The following is a 17,631-nucleotide window of genomic DNA, read 5'->3' as shown; positions in this document are numbered from 1 at the left end:
TACCTATATATAGCATATTTTGGTGGGGAAAGTTCTCTTTGGCTTTTAATAGAAAAGCTTTACGGGGGATTTCAGCCACCTGGGAATTTCGTCTAGTAACAACGCAGAGGAGTTTTGCTAGCTGGGGGTGTGTCTGGAAAAACATCGCAGGGGATTTCAGCCACCTGGGAATTTTGTCTAGTAGTGACGTGGGGGAGCTTTGCTAGCTAGGAATTTTGTCTGGAAAAGCCTCGGGGGGGATTCAGCCACCTGGGAATTTTGTCTAGTAACAATGTGAGGGAGTTTTGCTAGCTGGGGGTGTGTCTAGCCATGATTTTGCATAGTAACACGACATGCGTTAGAAAAAAGCCTAGTAACATAAGTTTGCCTAGTAACAGGGAAGGCGCTGTGTCCTTGAAATCTTCGCTGGAGATGCCTAATCTTTTCTGCTAATCTTGCCTGGATATGCCTAATCTTGCCAGGAGATACCGAATCTTGCCTGGACATGTCTAATCTTGCCCCGCACATGCCTAATATTGCCTGGGCGGGAATTTTGACTAGAAACAGGTGCAAGGGGCTCCATTTAGAATTCCTTATTATACGGACCACATTCCAAGTAGTTAAAATACCTGAGAATTTTACCTAAAATTGTGAAAACTGGTCGTGCCAAATCTTGCCTGGGCGGGAATTTTGCCTAAAATTTTGACACCTGGTGGCCAAAAGAGGAAATCACCGTTAAACATTCTTCTTGAACCATTCTTCTTGAGAAGAAAAGATTAGTCCCTAGGGATGTCACAAAAACCTCAGGGCCCCCACTGCTAATAGCCGGGGTATTAAAGGCTCAAGTTAGAATCAACGATGATGGTTAATGAAATAGCCCTTGCTAATTTTCCGGTATTTTCCGAGGGGGGTATTTTTGGCGGGGGTTATTTTCACGGGGGGATTATTTTCCGGTGGGGTGGTGGTATTTTCTATTGGGGGATGTTTTCTGGGGGTTCCGGGGGGCAAACGTCTAGAACCAATAAAAACACCCTTGGAAATTTTGGGAGAACTGTGTTTGAGGCTTTTTCAAGCTTATTGCATAAGTGAGAAATGGTGCTAGTATTGCTTAATACATATTGTCGTGTCGTGAATGTTTCCGGGTCATCCAGGTTTCTTGATTTCTTAGTTCTGCCAAATGTTGCTGAATTGTCCTCAGTTATTAGAAATCCATCTTTCAAGTGATTCTATTAGCAAACCGAATGATCGTTACATTAGATATTAGGTATGCTTCTAGATTAAAATTGATCTTTCGAAGCACCACATAGATTTGATCAAAAGAAAAAAAGTTTTTAGAATTTTGTATCTTAAGAAAGCTTAATATATTTTACCTATTTTAATACCGAAAATCCTCTTTAATCCTCTAATAGAATAAATAATAATTTATTTTATCCTTCTGTACAAACACTTAACTTATAGAGAGGAGTAAAGGAAACAAACAAAAAGAAAACAAAAATCTAACAAAACGGCACTTTTGACGAGAACGGCGACAACAGCACACATAATAAATAACTTAATTTTACTAAAGATATAATGAAAATATTATTTATTCATCGAAAAGACAACTTATTGGGGGGTTTTACTTTATTATACCTTAGCCGTCTCAGAAAGTGATCAGGTACTTATGTATTAGCCAAAAACACGCGAGAAGTTAAGTTTGGTTAATGCTAATTAAATAAAACAAAATGTGATAGTTTAGAAACAAATTTGGGCTATATATTTGAACATTAGGGGGATGGGGGTGAAGTATAGCATTTATAAAAAACAAAACCGAACTTTAAAAAAAAAAAAAGGTACCTAGGTACCTTTTTTGCCCTCCAAGCCCAAAAAACTAAAGTTTAAATATTGTTCACGGAGTGAGAAACCCGTGTTTACCTAGCGCGCCAAAGTAAATCTCTGGATAAAGAAGCAGCTTGACTAGTTTCTTGTATCATATTCGCTATACGATTTCTCGCGTGTTTTCTGGCTAATACATAAGTAGCGGTGATCATATTGCTTATCCTTTTTCTTAGTGATATCAAATGTTCCACACTTTCAAATAATATAGTTATTTCTGAAGCATAATTGAATTGAAAGAAAATATTTACCAAACCGGGAAAATACAAATAAATACAATTTTAATGGCGTTAATTTTTTCAGGCATTTGGCCCGTTGGCTTATGAAAAATATCTTTTTTGGTATTTTCATTGAAAAATGCCTTCTTTTGATATTTTCTTTGAAAAACGGCGAAAAATCAAAGTACCCCCTGGAATTGGCAAATACACTCCCCCTCCTCCCACCCTGCATTTCTGGAAATTGATATTCCTGCAGCTTTACTCCTTACTCGTTAATATGTTCAAAAATGAGAAATACAAGAGGTCAGAAAATCATATTGTAAAGTATAGAATATGTTAGCTTAGCTAAGCGACCTTTCACCCTAACTAGCAGGGGTATGTTTTTCATAATCTTTATCCAATGCATCTGACAATGCCAAGTGTTGCATGACTGTAACAGTTGAGCTAAAAAGAAACCTAAGGTAATTAATAGAATCTTAATTACAAATTTCCTGTATCCCTGCCCAATTGAACGACGTATACACTGGGAATTATTATCATTTCCCACCAGAAATTCTGTTTCTGAAGGTTCAATATCCAATCAAATTTCCCACAGATGTGATTGTAACGCACTAATTGCATTCTGTATGGATTTCAAATTATGCGAAAACAAAAAAATATCATCAGCGTACTAGAAGTAAGTCGTATGTCTCTTAGTGCCCAATAAATATTGAAATCAACTTTTCTATTCAAACAGTTCGTGGTAACGAACTGTAAGTAAGGAGAGACCCGGCTCAATGGTAACCGAAACTCTAGAAAAAGGAGTTTTTGATACCAATAGATATATCAAAAGAATCAGATTTCAATGCTGAATTCAAATATATAACTTTCATCAAAATTAGTCCTAGCCATCAAAAGTTACGCCATCGAAAATTTGGCTGATTTTCGAAAAAAGAGGGAAAGACCCCCTAAAAGTTATAAAAACTTAATGAAAATTACACCATCAGATTCTGCGTAGCAAAGAGCCCTACTATAGAGGTTTCAAGTTCCTATCTGAAAAAATGTGGAATTTTGTATTTTTTGCCAGAAGAAAGATCACGGGTGCGTGTTTATTTGTTGTTTTTTTTCCAGGGGTGATCGTATCGACCCAGTGGTCCTAGAATATCTTGGGAGGGCTCATTGGAACGGAAATTAAAAGTTCTAGTGCCCTTTTTAAGTGACAAAAAAAAATGGAGGGCAACTAGGCCCCCTCCCACGCTCATTTTTCTCCCAATGTCACCTGATCAAAATTTTGAGGTAGCCATTTTGTTCAGCATGGTTGAAAAAATGATAACTATGTCCTTTAGGATGACTTAATCCCCCGAAGTCCCCGGGGGAGGGCTGAAAGTTATGGACTTTACCCAATGTTAACATATAGTATTGGGTATTAGGAAGTATACAGACGTTTTCAGGGGGGATTTTTTCTGGTAGTAGGGGGTGGGTGGGTCGGGGGTTATGTGGGGAAGATCTTTCCATGCAGGAGTTTTCATGGGGGAAAGGACATTGCTATGAAAGGGGCGCCGGATTTCCCAGCATTATTTAAAAAAAAGTGAACTAGAACTTTTGTATTTCCAATCAAATGAGCCTTCTCTGAAGTTTATATGAGTATCTCTTCTATATAAACCATATATATCCCCTGAGTATGACTTATAACGCCTGTTCCTGGGCCCTGGGGGGTTGTGTCGACCCTGGAGTTTTAATATCTGATGGTTGAACTATTTTTAACAAAATGATCACCTGAAATTCTTATCAGATGGGTTTGTCCATCCGATACACCAGAAGGTGTGGAGGGCGGGAAGGGTTAGTTGCCCTCTGATCTTTTTTCACTCTGAGAAAATAAACTACAACGTTTAATTTCAATTCAAATGAACCCTCTATGAAGTTTATACGAGCTTGCCTTCCATAAGAAACATATATACCCCCAGAGCAATAGTTACAACGCCTATCCCGGCCTAGGGGGGGGGGGTTGACCCGGGAGTTTTTTTTATCTGACCTTTGAACTATTTTTAACGAAATGACCATACGTAAAGGAGTTTTTGTTATATGATCTTTGAACTATTTTTAACTAAATGGCTACCTCAAATTTGGGGGGGGGGTAATTATTCTCTTATCACTTTTGACTCTTTAAAAGGGCACTAGAACTCTCGATTTCCAATCGAATGAGCCCCCTTTGAAGTTTATACCACGACCCTTTCTATATGAAGTGCCTCTGGGAAAAAAATGGAGTAAAGAATGGAGTGTGGAGTGTAAATGGAGTGTGGGGGAAGGGTAGCTGCCCTCCAATCACTTTTGACTCTTAAAAAGTGAATTACAACTTTCAATTTCCAATTAAATTAGCCCTCTAGGAAGTTTATACGAACATCCCTTCCATAACAATCATATATGTCCCCACGGCATAATTTACAACGCCTACCCCTGGGCCCTGGGGGGCTTTGTCGACACCGGAGTTTTTTATTATCAGAACTTTGAACTATTTTTAACAAAATGTCTATCTCAAAATTCTTATCTGATACATTTAGGGCGTTGAGGAGGGTGGCTAGTTGCCCTCTGATCTCTTTTGACTCTTAAAAATTGAACAAGAACTTTCAATTTCCAATAAAATGAGCCCTCTCCGAAGTTGAGCATCCCTTCCATAAGAACTATATATGCCCCTAGAGCGTTACTCATAATGCCTGCCTCCGGGTCCTGGCGGGTTCTGTCGACACAAGAATTTTTCTTATCTGACCTTTGAACTATTTTTAATGAAAAGGGTATTATACAAATTTTTTCAGATGGGCTGTGGGAAAAAAGTGTGTGTGTGTGGAAGGGGGGAGGGGGTTGGATAATTTCCCTCGCATATCTTTTGACTCTAAAAATTTAACTAGAACTTTCAATTTCCAATCAAATGAGCCCCCTCTGAAGTTTATACGAGTATTCCTTTCATAAGAACCATATACGCCCCCAGGAAAACACTTAAAACTTCAATCCCCCAGGCTCTGGGGGCGTTTTTGTTATCTAATTTTTGAACAATTTCCAAAACACTGGCTATCTCAAGTTTCTTAGAGGACAGGTTTGGGGAAAAAAGAGCATGGGGGGATCTAGTTCGCTCTTGAAAAGCGAACTAGAACTTTCAATTTCCAATCAAATGAGCCCTCTATGAAGTTTATACGAGCATCCCTTTCATAAGAACCATACATGCTCTTAGGGCATAACTTAGAACACCTTCCCCTGTGCCCTGGGGGGTTCTATTGACACCAGATTTTTTCTTATCTGACCTTTGAACTATTTTTAACAAAATGTCTATCTCAAAATTTTCATCAGATGTGTTTTGAAAAAGAGAGCGTTGGGGGGGGGGGGGTAGCTGCCCTTGGATCTCTTTTGACAATTAAAAAGTGAGCTTGAACTTTCAATTTCAAATCAAATGAGTCCTCTCTGATTTTTATACGAGCATCCCTTTCATACGAACAATATATGCCCCAGGGTATTACTTACAACGCCTGCCCCCGACCCCTAGGGGGTTGTGACGACACCTGAGTTTTTTTATCTGACTTTTGAGCAATTTTTAACTTAATGGCTATCTCAAAATTTGTATTGGATGTATTTGGGCATAAAGGGGCATGGGGGGGCTAGTTGCCCTCCAATCTCTTTTTATTCTAAAAAAGTGAACTAGAACTTTATATTTCCGATCAAATGAGCCGTCTCTGAATTTTATAAGAGCATCCTTTCAATAAGAACCATATATTCCCCCAAAGCATAACTCACAACACCTGCCCTCGGGCCCTGGGGGGCTGTGTTGACCCCTGAGTTTTCTTTATATGGCCTTTGAACTATTTAAAAAAAAGCTAACTCAAACGTCTTATCGGATGAGTTTGAGGAAAAAAGGGTGGTGAGAGGGGGGGGGGCTAGGTGCCCTCCAATCTCTTTTCACTCTTAAAAAGTGAACTAGTACTTTTAATCTCCAACCAAATTATCCCTCTTTGAAGTTAATACGAACATCCCTTCCATAAGACCCATATATGCCCCCAGGGTATAACTTACAACACCTTTCCCTGGGCCCTGGTGGGTTGTATCGACACCGTAATTTTTTTTATATGATCTTTGAACTATTTTAAACAAAATAGCTATCTTAAAATTTTTATTCGATGCATTTGGCAAAAAAGGGTTCGGGAGGGGAGCTGCTTACCCTCCAATATCTTTTGGCACTTAAAGAGGGAACTAGAACTTTCAATTTCCAATCAAATGAGTCCTCTCTGAAGTTTATACGAGCATTCCTTCCATAAGAACCATATATGCCCCCAAGGCATAACTTATAACCCTTGCCCCTTGCTGTCCTGCTCAAACATATAATTTCCAGAACTTTCAACTACGTTGAACAAAATGGCTATATCAAATTTTCTATTGGTTGTGTTTGGGGAAATGATGGGTGTGGAAGGGGTGTCATTTGCCTTAAAATCAATTTCGACTATTAAAAAGGGAACTAGCCATTTAAATTTCCAATCGAATGAGCCTTTTCTGAAGTTTCTACGACAACGATGTCTATACAAAACCTTATATGCCCCCCAGGGCATAACTTACAACCCTCGCCCTGGGGGCTCTGTGGCAATTGTCATCCTCAAAGATATCCACTTAAAACTACGTTTAATTAAATTGCTATCTCAAAATTTTTATTGAATGTGTCTCGGGGAATGTTTGGCGTGGGGGGGGGGGTTTGTTGCCCTCAAATAACTTTCGACTATTAAAAAAGGCACTAGCCCTTTGAATTTCCAATCGAATGAGCCTTTTTGGAAGTTTCTATGACAAAGCCTTCTATAAAAACCATATATGCCCCCAGGGCATAACTTAAAACCCTTGCCCTAAGTGTTGCGGGGGAGTGTCCTCCTCAAAAACATATTTTCTATCTGGAAATCAACTACGCTGAACAAAATGGTTATCTCAATTATGATTGGATGTGTTTGGGGGAATGATGGGTGGAGGGGGGGGGGCTAGTTGCCCTCCAATTACTTTTGACTATTAAAAAGGGCACTATCCCTTTGAATTTCCAATTGAATGAGCCTTTTTTGAAGTTTCTACGACAACGCCTTCTATAAAAACCTTATAAGCCCCCAGGGAATATCTTAAAACCCTTGCCCTGAGGTTTGTGGGGGATTGTCATCCTCAAAAATATATTTTATATCTTGAAATCAACTACGCTGAACAAAATGGCTATCTCAAAATTTTGATTGGATGTGTTTGGGGAAACGATGGGCGTGGGGGGGGGAGGCTAGTTGCCCTCCAATCACTTTCGACTATTAAAAAGGGCATTAGCCCATTGATTTTCCTATCGAATGAACCTGTTTTGAGGTTTTTACGACAACACCGACAACACCAAAAATTCATAAGCATAAAACTCCACAATGACCTTAAATAAATAAATAAAACCCAAAACGAACAGAAATAATCGACTCAAATTCAAAATGAGCAAAAATAATCATTGGTAGGACCCGAGTACCTTCTCAAGACAAGAACAAAATTTGCACTTTACTGAAAAAAAATAATGAACGTGGATTATCAGTTTAATATAGATATAGTGATATTTATTCCTTAAAATTTTTAATAATCTTTATTTATTTAAGTAAAAAAAAAGTAAAAAGTAAAGGGCTCCATGAAGCCAAAAATGAACAGAAATAAATTCAAATAATATTTTAAGCGTAAAACTGCAACATACCACCATCAATAAATGAACGAAACCCAAAATGAACACAAATTACAGTAAATAACTGAGTCAAACTCAATGCGAGCAGAGATTAACAGGAGTAGGGCCATAAAACCCCCATGCCCTCTCAAGACCAGAACATAATTTGCACTTTAATGAAAAAAAAAATTAACGTGGATTGTCAGTTTAATACTTCTATGCTGATATTAATTCATTAAAGTATAAATATTTTTCTATTTTTTAAAGTCAAAAAGGTGAAAGAATTTATGTTCTCAGAAATCTGCAAATTTTGTTCTGGTCTTGAGAAGGCATTGGGGTTGTCAGCCCTACTCAGTTAATTTCTGCTTTTTTTGTGTTTAACTCGGTTATTTATTGTAATTTCTGTTCGTTTTGGGTTTCATTTATTTATTGATAGTGATTCCTGGTAGCTTTACGCTTGGAAGATTATTTGACTTTATTTTCGCTCAATTTTGGTTTAATGAAGCTCTTTACTTTTCTTTGAAAAGCTTATTTTATGGATTTTTTTTTTAATTTTTTTATTGACATAGTCTTTTTCATGAAAAAAGTAAATACTATTCTATATCTTTTCGGATTTTTTTATATAAGAATCCATGGTTTGGCTTACTATTTGTATGTTGGAGAAACTTTTTCAAAGTGTTTTAGTCTTGACACAATGGTTTTGTTTGATTTAGTTTTATACCTTCTCAAGTTGACCTGAGAAATGAAACTTAATACCAATCCCAAAAAATTCTGTCCATGCTCTTTGACCACCTGGATACACTTACACTTTTGATCTAGTTAAATCGTAAAGGCAGAAGTAGTAATAACAGTCGTCCTAAAAGTTTCAACTTAATACCCCCAGTCGTTCTTAAGATATTGCTGAGATGTCTTATTGGCAACCAGCATACACACAGTGCCTTTTGATTTAGCTTTAAAGCGAAATTTATATTTAAAGCATAATGGGCGAATTGCATGACTGTGGGGGTTAACAAACCATATATCCCTAGAGACAGAGTAACTGGCCCGTTTTACTATTCTGAATAAAATGGATGTCTCAAAATTTGGTTGGATAAATTTTGAAAATAAATGGGCTTGCGAGGAAGGCTTCTTTCCCTCCAATCCCTTTTGACTCCAAAAATGGGCGCTAGAACTTTTAATTTTCTACCAAATTAGCTCCTTTAAAAGTTTTGTTGACATTACTAAGTAATATAGAGAGGTCCTGCATATTATATTGCTTATGCGCCCTTTTTAAAACCTTAATTCATGTAGTTTTTGTTTTATTGAAATCCCTCCCCCCTCCTAAACGTTCCGTAAAAGTTTCACCTTAATCCACTAAATTAGTTACAGTATCTGTAGTGGTAAAAAGGTTTTAAAATTAACCCCCCCCCCCAATGGTTTGACAAGAACTTAAAGGAAGAACTTAAAGGAAACCGGAATTTTGTCCGTGAAAAAAATTTGTAATAGTTTCTTCACAAAACGCAACGAGAAGATTTGGAGTGGCTCCTGAGGGTTAATTTCAGCTCCTCATAAGTTGAGAAGAGCCCCTTCCCACCCAAGCCACTTCTTCAATTGACTTCCAAAAGACGGAAATCACTCAGGACTTAATCGAGACTATACGGCAGGTGTTCAAAAATACACACTAATTAGATGCATACAAATCCCTCAAACCAACCAACAACTGCAAGGTTGCAGTAGCATTTTTTATTTACCAAAAAGATGTATTTTTGGTAGCCGTCCTAGCCGAGTAGTTAGCGCGCTAGACTTGAGACTGTTTGTCCTACTGTGAGGGTAGGGGCTCAAGTCCTGGTGTCACTAGTTATTTGGTTTGAGCCAGACAGTTACTGTGGCTATACACTTTTATTTATAAGTCCCAGGGGACCGAGCTTTGCTTGATGAAAAGAAAGACTTTTTTTTATCTAAAAGGTTTTAAAAGTATACACACAGTGCCTTCTGGCTAGTTAAAAATCCGTCACAACTTACCCTTCAAGGTCTAACCTAATGATATAATCTGTTTTTGAGATATTACTTTGACACTTTTTTGAAAATCTACATGCTTATCGTTCGTTTTAAGTTTGTTCAATATCCCCCTGAGTAGGCTATTCCTTGAAAGCTTTACCTAGATACCCTCAGCTTGCGTAGCAGCTTTAGTTATAGTAGTAGTAGATGTATTATTAGCAGTATGCACATAGCATCTTTGGTTTTCTTCAACATCCCCTTCAACAAACGCTGAAAGTTTCAGCTTAATACCATAAACCGTTCCTGAGGCATTACTGATACGTCCTCTTAACAACCGGTGTGGGCATAGTGTATTTCGAATTAGTTCAATACAGTTTCAATATTTCCCAGAGTTTTTGCCTTAATACTCTTAGCTCTAGTAGCAGTAGTAGTAGTACCAGCAGTATTAGTAGTACCAGAAGTAGTAGTAGAAGTAGTAATAACATTAGCATTAGTAGTATCAGAAGTCGTAGTAGTAGTAGTAGTATGAGTAGAAGCAGTTGTATTAAGATGCAAATATTGGTTTTTGTTTTTTTCAACATCTACCAAAACTTGTCCTGTTAGTTTCAACTTCACACACATAACTGATCCTAAGAAATTACTGATACGCCTTTTTGACAACCTGTATACAGACAGATTGTTCTGGTTAAGTTCACTTTCTCCTCTCAAAGTCCCTGAAAATTTCACTTTCATACCCTTAAGCATAGTTGAAATAGTGGTCACAGTAGTAGTATTAATATCAGTAGTAATAGCAGTAGTATTAATAGTAATAGCACTATTACTAGTAGCAGTAGTAGTATCAACAGATTGCGTTTTGGTCAGTTGGACATCCCTGTCATGAAGACCCGGAAGTTTCAATTTAGTACAAATTGCCGTTGCTGTGACAGCCGTTGCAATGTGTCCTTTTGATAACCAGTATGTTCACATACTTTTTGAAATTTGCATCATAACTCTCTTGGCATAAAAAGTAGTTGCAATAGCGGTAGCATTTGCGATAGTAGTAACAGTAATATTACTATTGGTAGTAGTAGTAAATGTAGCATTGGTAGTAGTATTAGCTGTAGCGTGCACAAATTGCCCATTAGTCAACTGGTCTTCCCCTTCAAGTATTCTCTGAAAGTTCCAACTTTGATATGCTCTTTCGAAAATCTGCATGCATATAGTATCTTTTGATTTAAGTCAAATGTCACCTCAATATTCTCTCAAATTTTTACCTTCAAAGACTTAGCCGTAATAGTACTAATATCATAGTAGTAGTGGTGGTAGTAGAAAAAGTAGTAGCAGTAGTAGTAGTGCACTAGTAGTAGTAGTAACACAAATAGCAGCAGTATTAATAACAGTAGTAGCATATAAATGTTGCCTTTTGGGCAGTAGAATATCCCCCTACTGATACCCCGGAAGTTTCACCTTGATACGGTAAGCTGTTCCAAAACTGTTGCTGATATGCTCTTTTGACCCCCTTCTGACGCTCTTTTCAACTTAGTACTCTTAGCCTTATAAGTAGTTGCAAGTGAAATAATAGTTGGAGTAGTTTAGTTGCAGTAGCAGTAGCAATAAAAGTAGCCGTGGCAGTAGTGTTAGTAGTAGCATGCACATATTATCTTTTTGACAACTGATCTTCACTTTTAAGCATTCTCTGAAAGCTCTAATTTAATACCCAAATCCATTCTTAAGATATACCCTTTGAAAATCTGGATGCACACAGCGTGTTTTTATTTAGTTCGAAATCACCCTCAATATTTTGTCAAATTTTCACCTTCATACGCCTAGTACTAGTACTAGTGTCATAGTAATAGTAGTAGTAATTGCAGTAGTAGCAGTAATAGTTTTGTATTTGTAGTAGTAGCAAGAGTAGTAGCAGCAGTATTAATAGCAGTAGTACCAGGTACACATTGTTTTTTTGTTCAGTTGAACATCCCAATCATGATGCCCCAGAAGTTTCATCTCGATACCGATAAGTAGTTTCAAAAATATTACTGAAACGCTCGAATCAGCAATCTGTATGCACACACTGTGTTTTGATTTAGTTCAACTTTTCCCTCAATGTTTCCTCATATGTTAATATCAATATCCTCAAACTTGGTAGTACTCGCTATAGAAGCAATACTATTAGTGGTAGTAGTGGTAGTAGCAGCAGTAGTGGTAGCAGTTGGAGTAGTGGTAGTATTACTAGTAGCAGCGTGCAAATATTTCCCTTTTGTTCAATTCATCATCTCCCTTATCATTTCCTGAAAGTTCCAAATTAATATACTAACTCATTCCTGAGTTGCACCCTTTTAACAACCTGCATGCACATAACGTGTTTTGATTTAGTTCAAAACTCCCTTCAACAATCTCGCTGAAAGTCTCACCTGAACCTCTTCGTCTTTAAGGAAAGTAAGGGTCAAACATGTATTCCTTTCTACACAACAGATGATACGTGTAAACAATGAACGAATTGCCTAACTTACAGACCCTGTCCTGAGGGCTCGGAGTAGGGAGTTGATATTCCCAAAGGCATAATTACTAGAACTTTCAACAATGCCAATGAAAATTGATGTCTCAAAATTTGTATTGAATGTTTGTTTTGGGAAATGATGGGCTTGGGGGCCTGGCTGCCCTCCAATCACTTTTGATTCTTTAAAGGGAACTAGAAATTTTAATTTCCAATTAAATGAGTCTCCTCTAAAGTTTATATGATCACCTTTTCCATGAAACCCGGGGGCATAAGCCCCCTGGGGCATAACTTAAAACACTTTTCCCCAGGCTAAAAAGGGCACCATAATTTCGAATTTCCAATTCATTTCTAATCAAATGAACCCCTTTTGAAGTGATCCCATTTTATGTAAACAATGAACGAATTGCCTAACTTACAGACAATTCCCAGAGGGCTCTAGGGGAGGAACATCTCCAAAGCCTTAATTACTAGACCTTTCAATAATTCTGAAGAAAATAGATTTCTCAAATTTTTATTGGATGTTTGTTTTGGGAAATGATGGGGATGGGGGCCTGGTTACCTTCCAATCACTTTTAACTCTTTAAACGGAACTAGAACTTTCAATTTCCAGATTTTTCAAAAATTTATACAACCAGAGTAGTATATCGTCTATTTATCCGAAAGATAAATCGTATAAAGCGACTATAGACACTAGTACTCCGAAAGATACATCGTATAAACCTACCAAACACGTTATATTCGTGTTGTAAAATACTGTATAACACTAAAGTATAATATTACTAACATTACAGTATTGTTAATATACAATACTGTATTCAATTACTTCATAGTCCGAAATTTTCAGGGAGGGGCCATGGCCCCCTGCCGCCCCCCCCCTGCTGGCGCCCATACCGACTGGGATGACGCTAAGGATGAGAAATAATTGTGATTTTGATGCTAGATTATATTTAAACAATTGTTATATTAAACCATCTCAAAATATTTCAAATTTGATTTACTGCAACAGTGCTATCATTTTATTATCTTTTTGTTATGCTAGATCGCAATAAAATCTATTAAATTTGATTCCACTATAGTTCAGTGAATTATTATCTGTCAACAGAAAGGTATCCAAAATAGTAATTTACCTTCATTCTCTGATGCCTTTTTTTTGCAATGGAGCCCTATGAGGTAATTCTGATAAAAACTTACTATTAAATTGAACTTTCAAACTCCATATTTCGAATTTTTATATTTGAGCGTAGTAATAAGGAATTTAGGTCTAACTCGAAATGTTAAGTGAAAATTTAGATTGTTTCTCTTGAAATACAATATATTCTGTTAATTATTTTTATTTAATAATATATTCAATACTCAGGTTTGGTTGAGTTTACATCAGTTTAAGAAATCCTATCCTTAATTCGCTATTCTGAAGCACCACTAGTCATTTAATAAAGTCCAACTGTCACTAATCACTAGTCACGTATACTGAAGTATCACTAGTCACTAGTCACTTAAAAAAGTCCAACCATCACTAATCACTAGTCACTGATACTGAAGTATCACTAGTCACTGGTCACTTTACAAAGTCCAGCTATCAATAGTCACTAGTCACTGATACTGAAGTATCACTAGTCACTAGTCCTTTAATAAATTCCAAACATCACTAGTCACTGATACTGAAGTATCACTAGTCACTGGTCACTTAACAAATTCCAGCCATCACTAGTCACTAGTCACTGTTACTGAAGTATCACTAGTCACTAGTCACTTAAAAAAGTCCAAACGTCACTAGTCACTGGCCACTGATACTGAAGTATTACGAGTCAATGGTGACTTTACAAATTCCAGCCATCAATAGTCACTGTTCAGTGTTACTGAAGTATCACTAGTCACTAGTCACTTTATAATTTCCAAACATCACTAGTCACTGGTCACTGATACTGAAGTATTACTAGTCACTGGTGATTTAACATTTCAATGCCTGCAGTACTTAAGAATCTTATAGTAAATTTCTAGCTTTTTAGTACTGCCATATTTAATCATAGACATTAGTATTAATAGTTTGGTTAGATAAATATGTATGCAGAGATAGATTTAGCTTATGATAGCTTGTTAGTGTGTATGTAGCGTATTTTGTATTGAAGATAGGCATATACCTATAATATCTATCTATCTATCTATACCTATGTAAAACTTAAATAGCGACGAAGACCACACTGCCTTTCCATCATAAACAATAAGTAGAACAACAGGGAAATTTTTATACAAGACAGTGGAACGCAACTTTAAATGATTATTTCGACCCTATAACCAAGGGCCGTTCTCACTAAAACTAACGAAGAGAATAAAAAAACAATATAAAAGAAACTTACACTAACATTAAATCATTAAAACTGAAAGGTTTAAAAAAAATGTTTTAAAACGGCCCTAATATCATTACTTCAAGGAGTTCAACCTGGTTGAACTTCCTTTATAATATTTTTATAATATCATGCATTTTTAAGCCACATTTGTGTAGAGCACGACTTATCCCTGAAAAAAGATCAAATAGACTATATATTGGCTACAGAAAAAAATTCATTAGTTACATGGTAATATTATTTTGGGTGCGTATAAGTAGAGAGGGGTCATGAGGTCCGACGATGACCACGTGGTTTATGGTTTTCTCAGTGAGAATTTTAAAAACAGGAATTTTCTCACTTTAAAAACCATGAATTTTGTCACATTTATGTCTGTTTTTATGGTTTTTGTCAGTGAGAATTTGAAAAACAGGAACTTTCTCACATTTTTGTATGTTTTTATGGTTTTTGTCAGTGAGAATTTGAAAAAACAGGAACTTTCTCACTGAGAAAACCATAAACCACGTGGTGCTGTCACGAGTCAGAACACCTGTGCTGTCGACCTCAATCCACCTATCGTGAATCAATAATTCCCCTTAGAAACAACAAATTAATTTCTCCTTTCTTGACAGATCAATCAATCAATGACATCATCTGTCAGACTTTCAAAATTTCCGCCTAGAAACATTTCTCCAGGAATAGATCCATATCATTAATGTCTTTGCCTCGGGAACAGTTCTACTGGTCGAACTCCAAAGGATATTAATAACCAAAGGCCATGGAAACAATTAGGCAAGAAACATCTTAGCGATGAATTGTTTTAGCGCACGAAAAGGTTTCATATTAATTTGAAATGCGTTAGCGCAGAGATGCCAATAACAAAGGAACACGCTGAATTTACGTTTAGTGATTATTTGGTCGAAACCGTTTTAGACAGTTTATGGAACTATTTCGGCGAAACAGATAGAGACATTTTAAAAGAAGATTTTGAAGAGATTTTGGAGGAGGTTTTGAGTGTGGTCGTTATAATACACAAGTTTCATTTGAACAGTGTTGTGAGGTCCTCTAACCCAACCCCAAAGGGTTCCAATCCTCCTACCCCCACCCCGAAGGAAGCCCCCGGTCCTCAAAAGCCCCCCAAGCTCCCAAAGGCCCTCCACCGGTCCCCAAATGTCCCCCAGGCCACCAACTGTCCCCCCGGACCCTCAAAGGCCCCCCCAAGCTCCCAAAGGGCCACCGGCGCCCCCAAAGGCCCACCCAGACCCCCAAAGGCCATCCCCGGGCCCCCCCAACGCCCAGCGCGCCCCCAAAGGACCCACGGGGACCCAAAGGCCCTCCACCGGCCCCCAACTGCTCCTCCGGACCCCCAACGGCCCTCCCCTGGTCCTCACAGGTCCCCTGGTCTCCCAAACAACCAACGGGGTCCCCAAGGCCCGCCCCCGGGCCCCCAAAGCCCCCCCGGCCCCCCAGGACCCTCCCTAAGCCCCCACGCCCCACCCAGCCCCCCACAGGCCCGCCCCCGGCCCCCCCCAAGGCCCCTCAAGCTCCCAAAGGACCAACGGGGTCCCAAAGACCTTCCACCGGTCCCCAAATGTCCCCCAGGCCCCCAACAGCCCTCCCTGGGCCCAACGGCCCTCCCTGGGCCCCAACGGCCCTCTCCTGGCCCACAAAGGTCCCCCGGACCAGAGAAATGCCACCGGGATAACACACACACACCAAATGCCGCCCGGATCTGCCAATGTCAGTGTGTTTTCCCAACTGTCTATTTATTCATTTTTCAGTCCTTTTCAATCCCAATATAAACTTATCTCTGTGAGATATTAACCCATCTCCCCCCCCAACCATTGTTTTAAATTTATCTCCCTCGGAGATATCCAAATGTAATTTTTTACAATGAAACCACTCTTTTCTCTGCTCCCCCCTCCCTTGGAGATATCTAAATATAATTTTTTGCAATGAAACCACTCTTTTCTCTGCTCCCCCCTCCCTTGGAGATATCCAAATGTAATTTTTTTCAATGACACCACTCTTGTTACTGCACCCACCTCCTTTGGAGATCTCTAAGTGGAATTTTATGATAAGAAATCGCTGTTGTTTAATCTGTGATATAGCTTTGTTATAACATAAGTGAATATTTTTTGTTCATTTCTATTCATAATCACTTCCATTGAAACTCACAATGATGTTTTTTCTAATCTTTGCTATTTTCTATGCATTCCCCCCTATCTCTTCGCTGTTATCTCATAAACGAATATTTTTCAAGGGTAATTTCAATTAATTCTCACCATTTGAAACTCAAAATCCCCTATTTTTCACAATTGATTACCACAAAGTTTCAAGAGAAGGAACTGAGTGAGATTATTCACATTTATCTATTTGTCACATATGGACCCCATAATTTGCGCAAGGATATTTTAAAATAACTTTCAATCTTACAAAGCCTTGCCAATATTTTAGTGATGTGGAAACATTGTTGACGATATACTGAGTTAACGGTTCTCGAATTTAATTGTACTGTTTCCCAGAGAATATGCTTGGAAACAGAACAGACACGCGATTAAAAATAATCTAGGCTCATTTGGAGTCATAGACAACCTATACGGGGAGTAGGCGAAACGACTTATACCGCCTAACAATACGGTTTTTTGGGGCATTAGGTAAACGGCTGGGAGCCGTGGAGCCCGGAATACGCCGATGGGTCCGGGGAGTGCTGTGGGGGCAAGGTTAGGGAAGTGCCGGGGGATGCGCCACGGGTCAGGGAAGTGCCACAGGGATGCGCCACGGGCCCGAGAAGCATCGTGGGAAGCGATGTGGGGCCCCGAGAAGCGCCACAGGGATGCGCCATGGCTCCGAAAAGCGCCACGGGTGGTCCGGGAAGCGCTGTGGGGCAAGGTTAGGGGGGCGCTGGGGGGAGCGCCAAAAAAAAAAAAATTTTAACACTGAAAATAAACGATCAAATTGTCGCCTTCTATGTCATATCTTAAGTTGGAACTTTCAGTTGAATTAACCAAATGTTATTAATGATCGGGCTTTTCTGAGTTGGATTTCTTAGTCTTTCATAGGTGTGTAGTGTCTGAAACCTCTGATTTGGGATGTGTAGTTTGCTATTTTCGACTT

Source organism: Artemia sp. Qi Xiang Cuo, chromosome 13 (assembly GCF_049724085.1).
Source record: "Artemia sp. Qi Xiang Cuo chromosome 13, ASM4972408v1, whole genome shotgun sequence".
Classification (NCBI taxonomy): Eukaryota; Metazoa; Arthropoda; class Branchiopoda; order Anostraca; family Artemiidae; genus Artemia; species Artemia sp. Qi Xiang Cuo.
Note: the sequence above shows the minus strand (reverse complement) of the source record.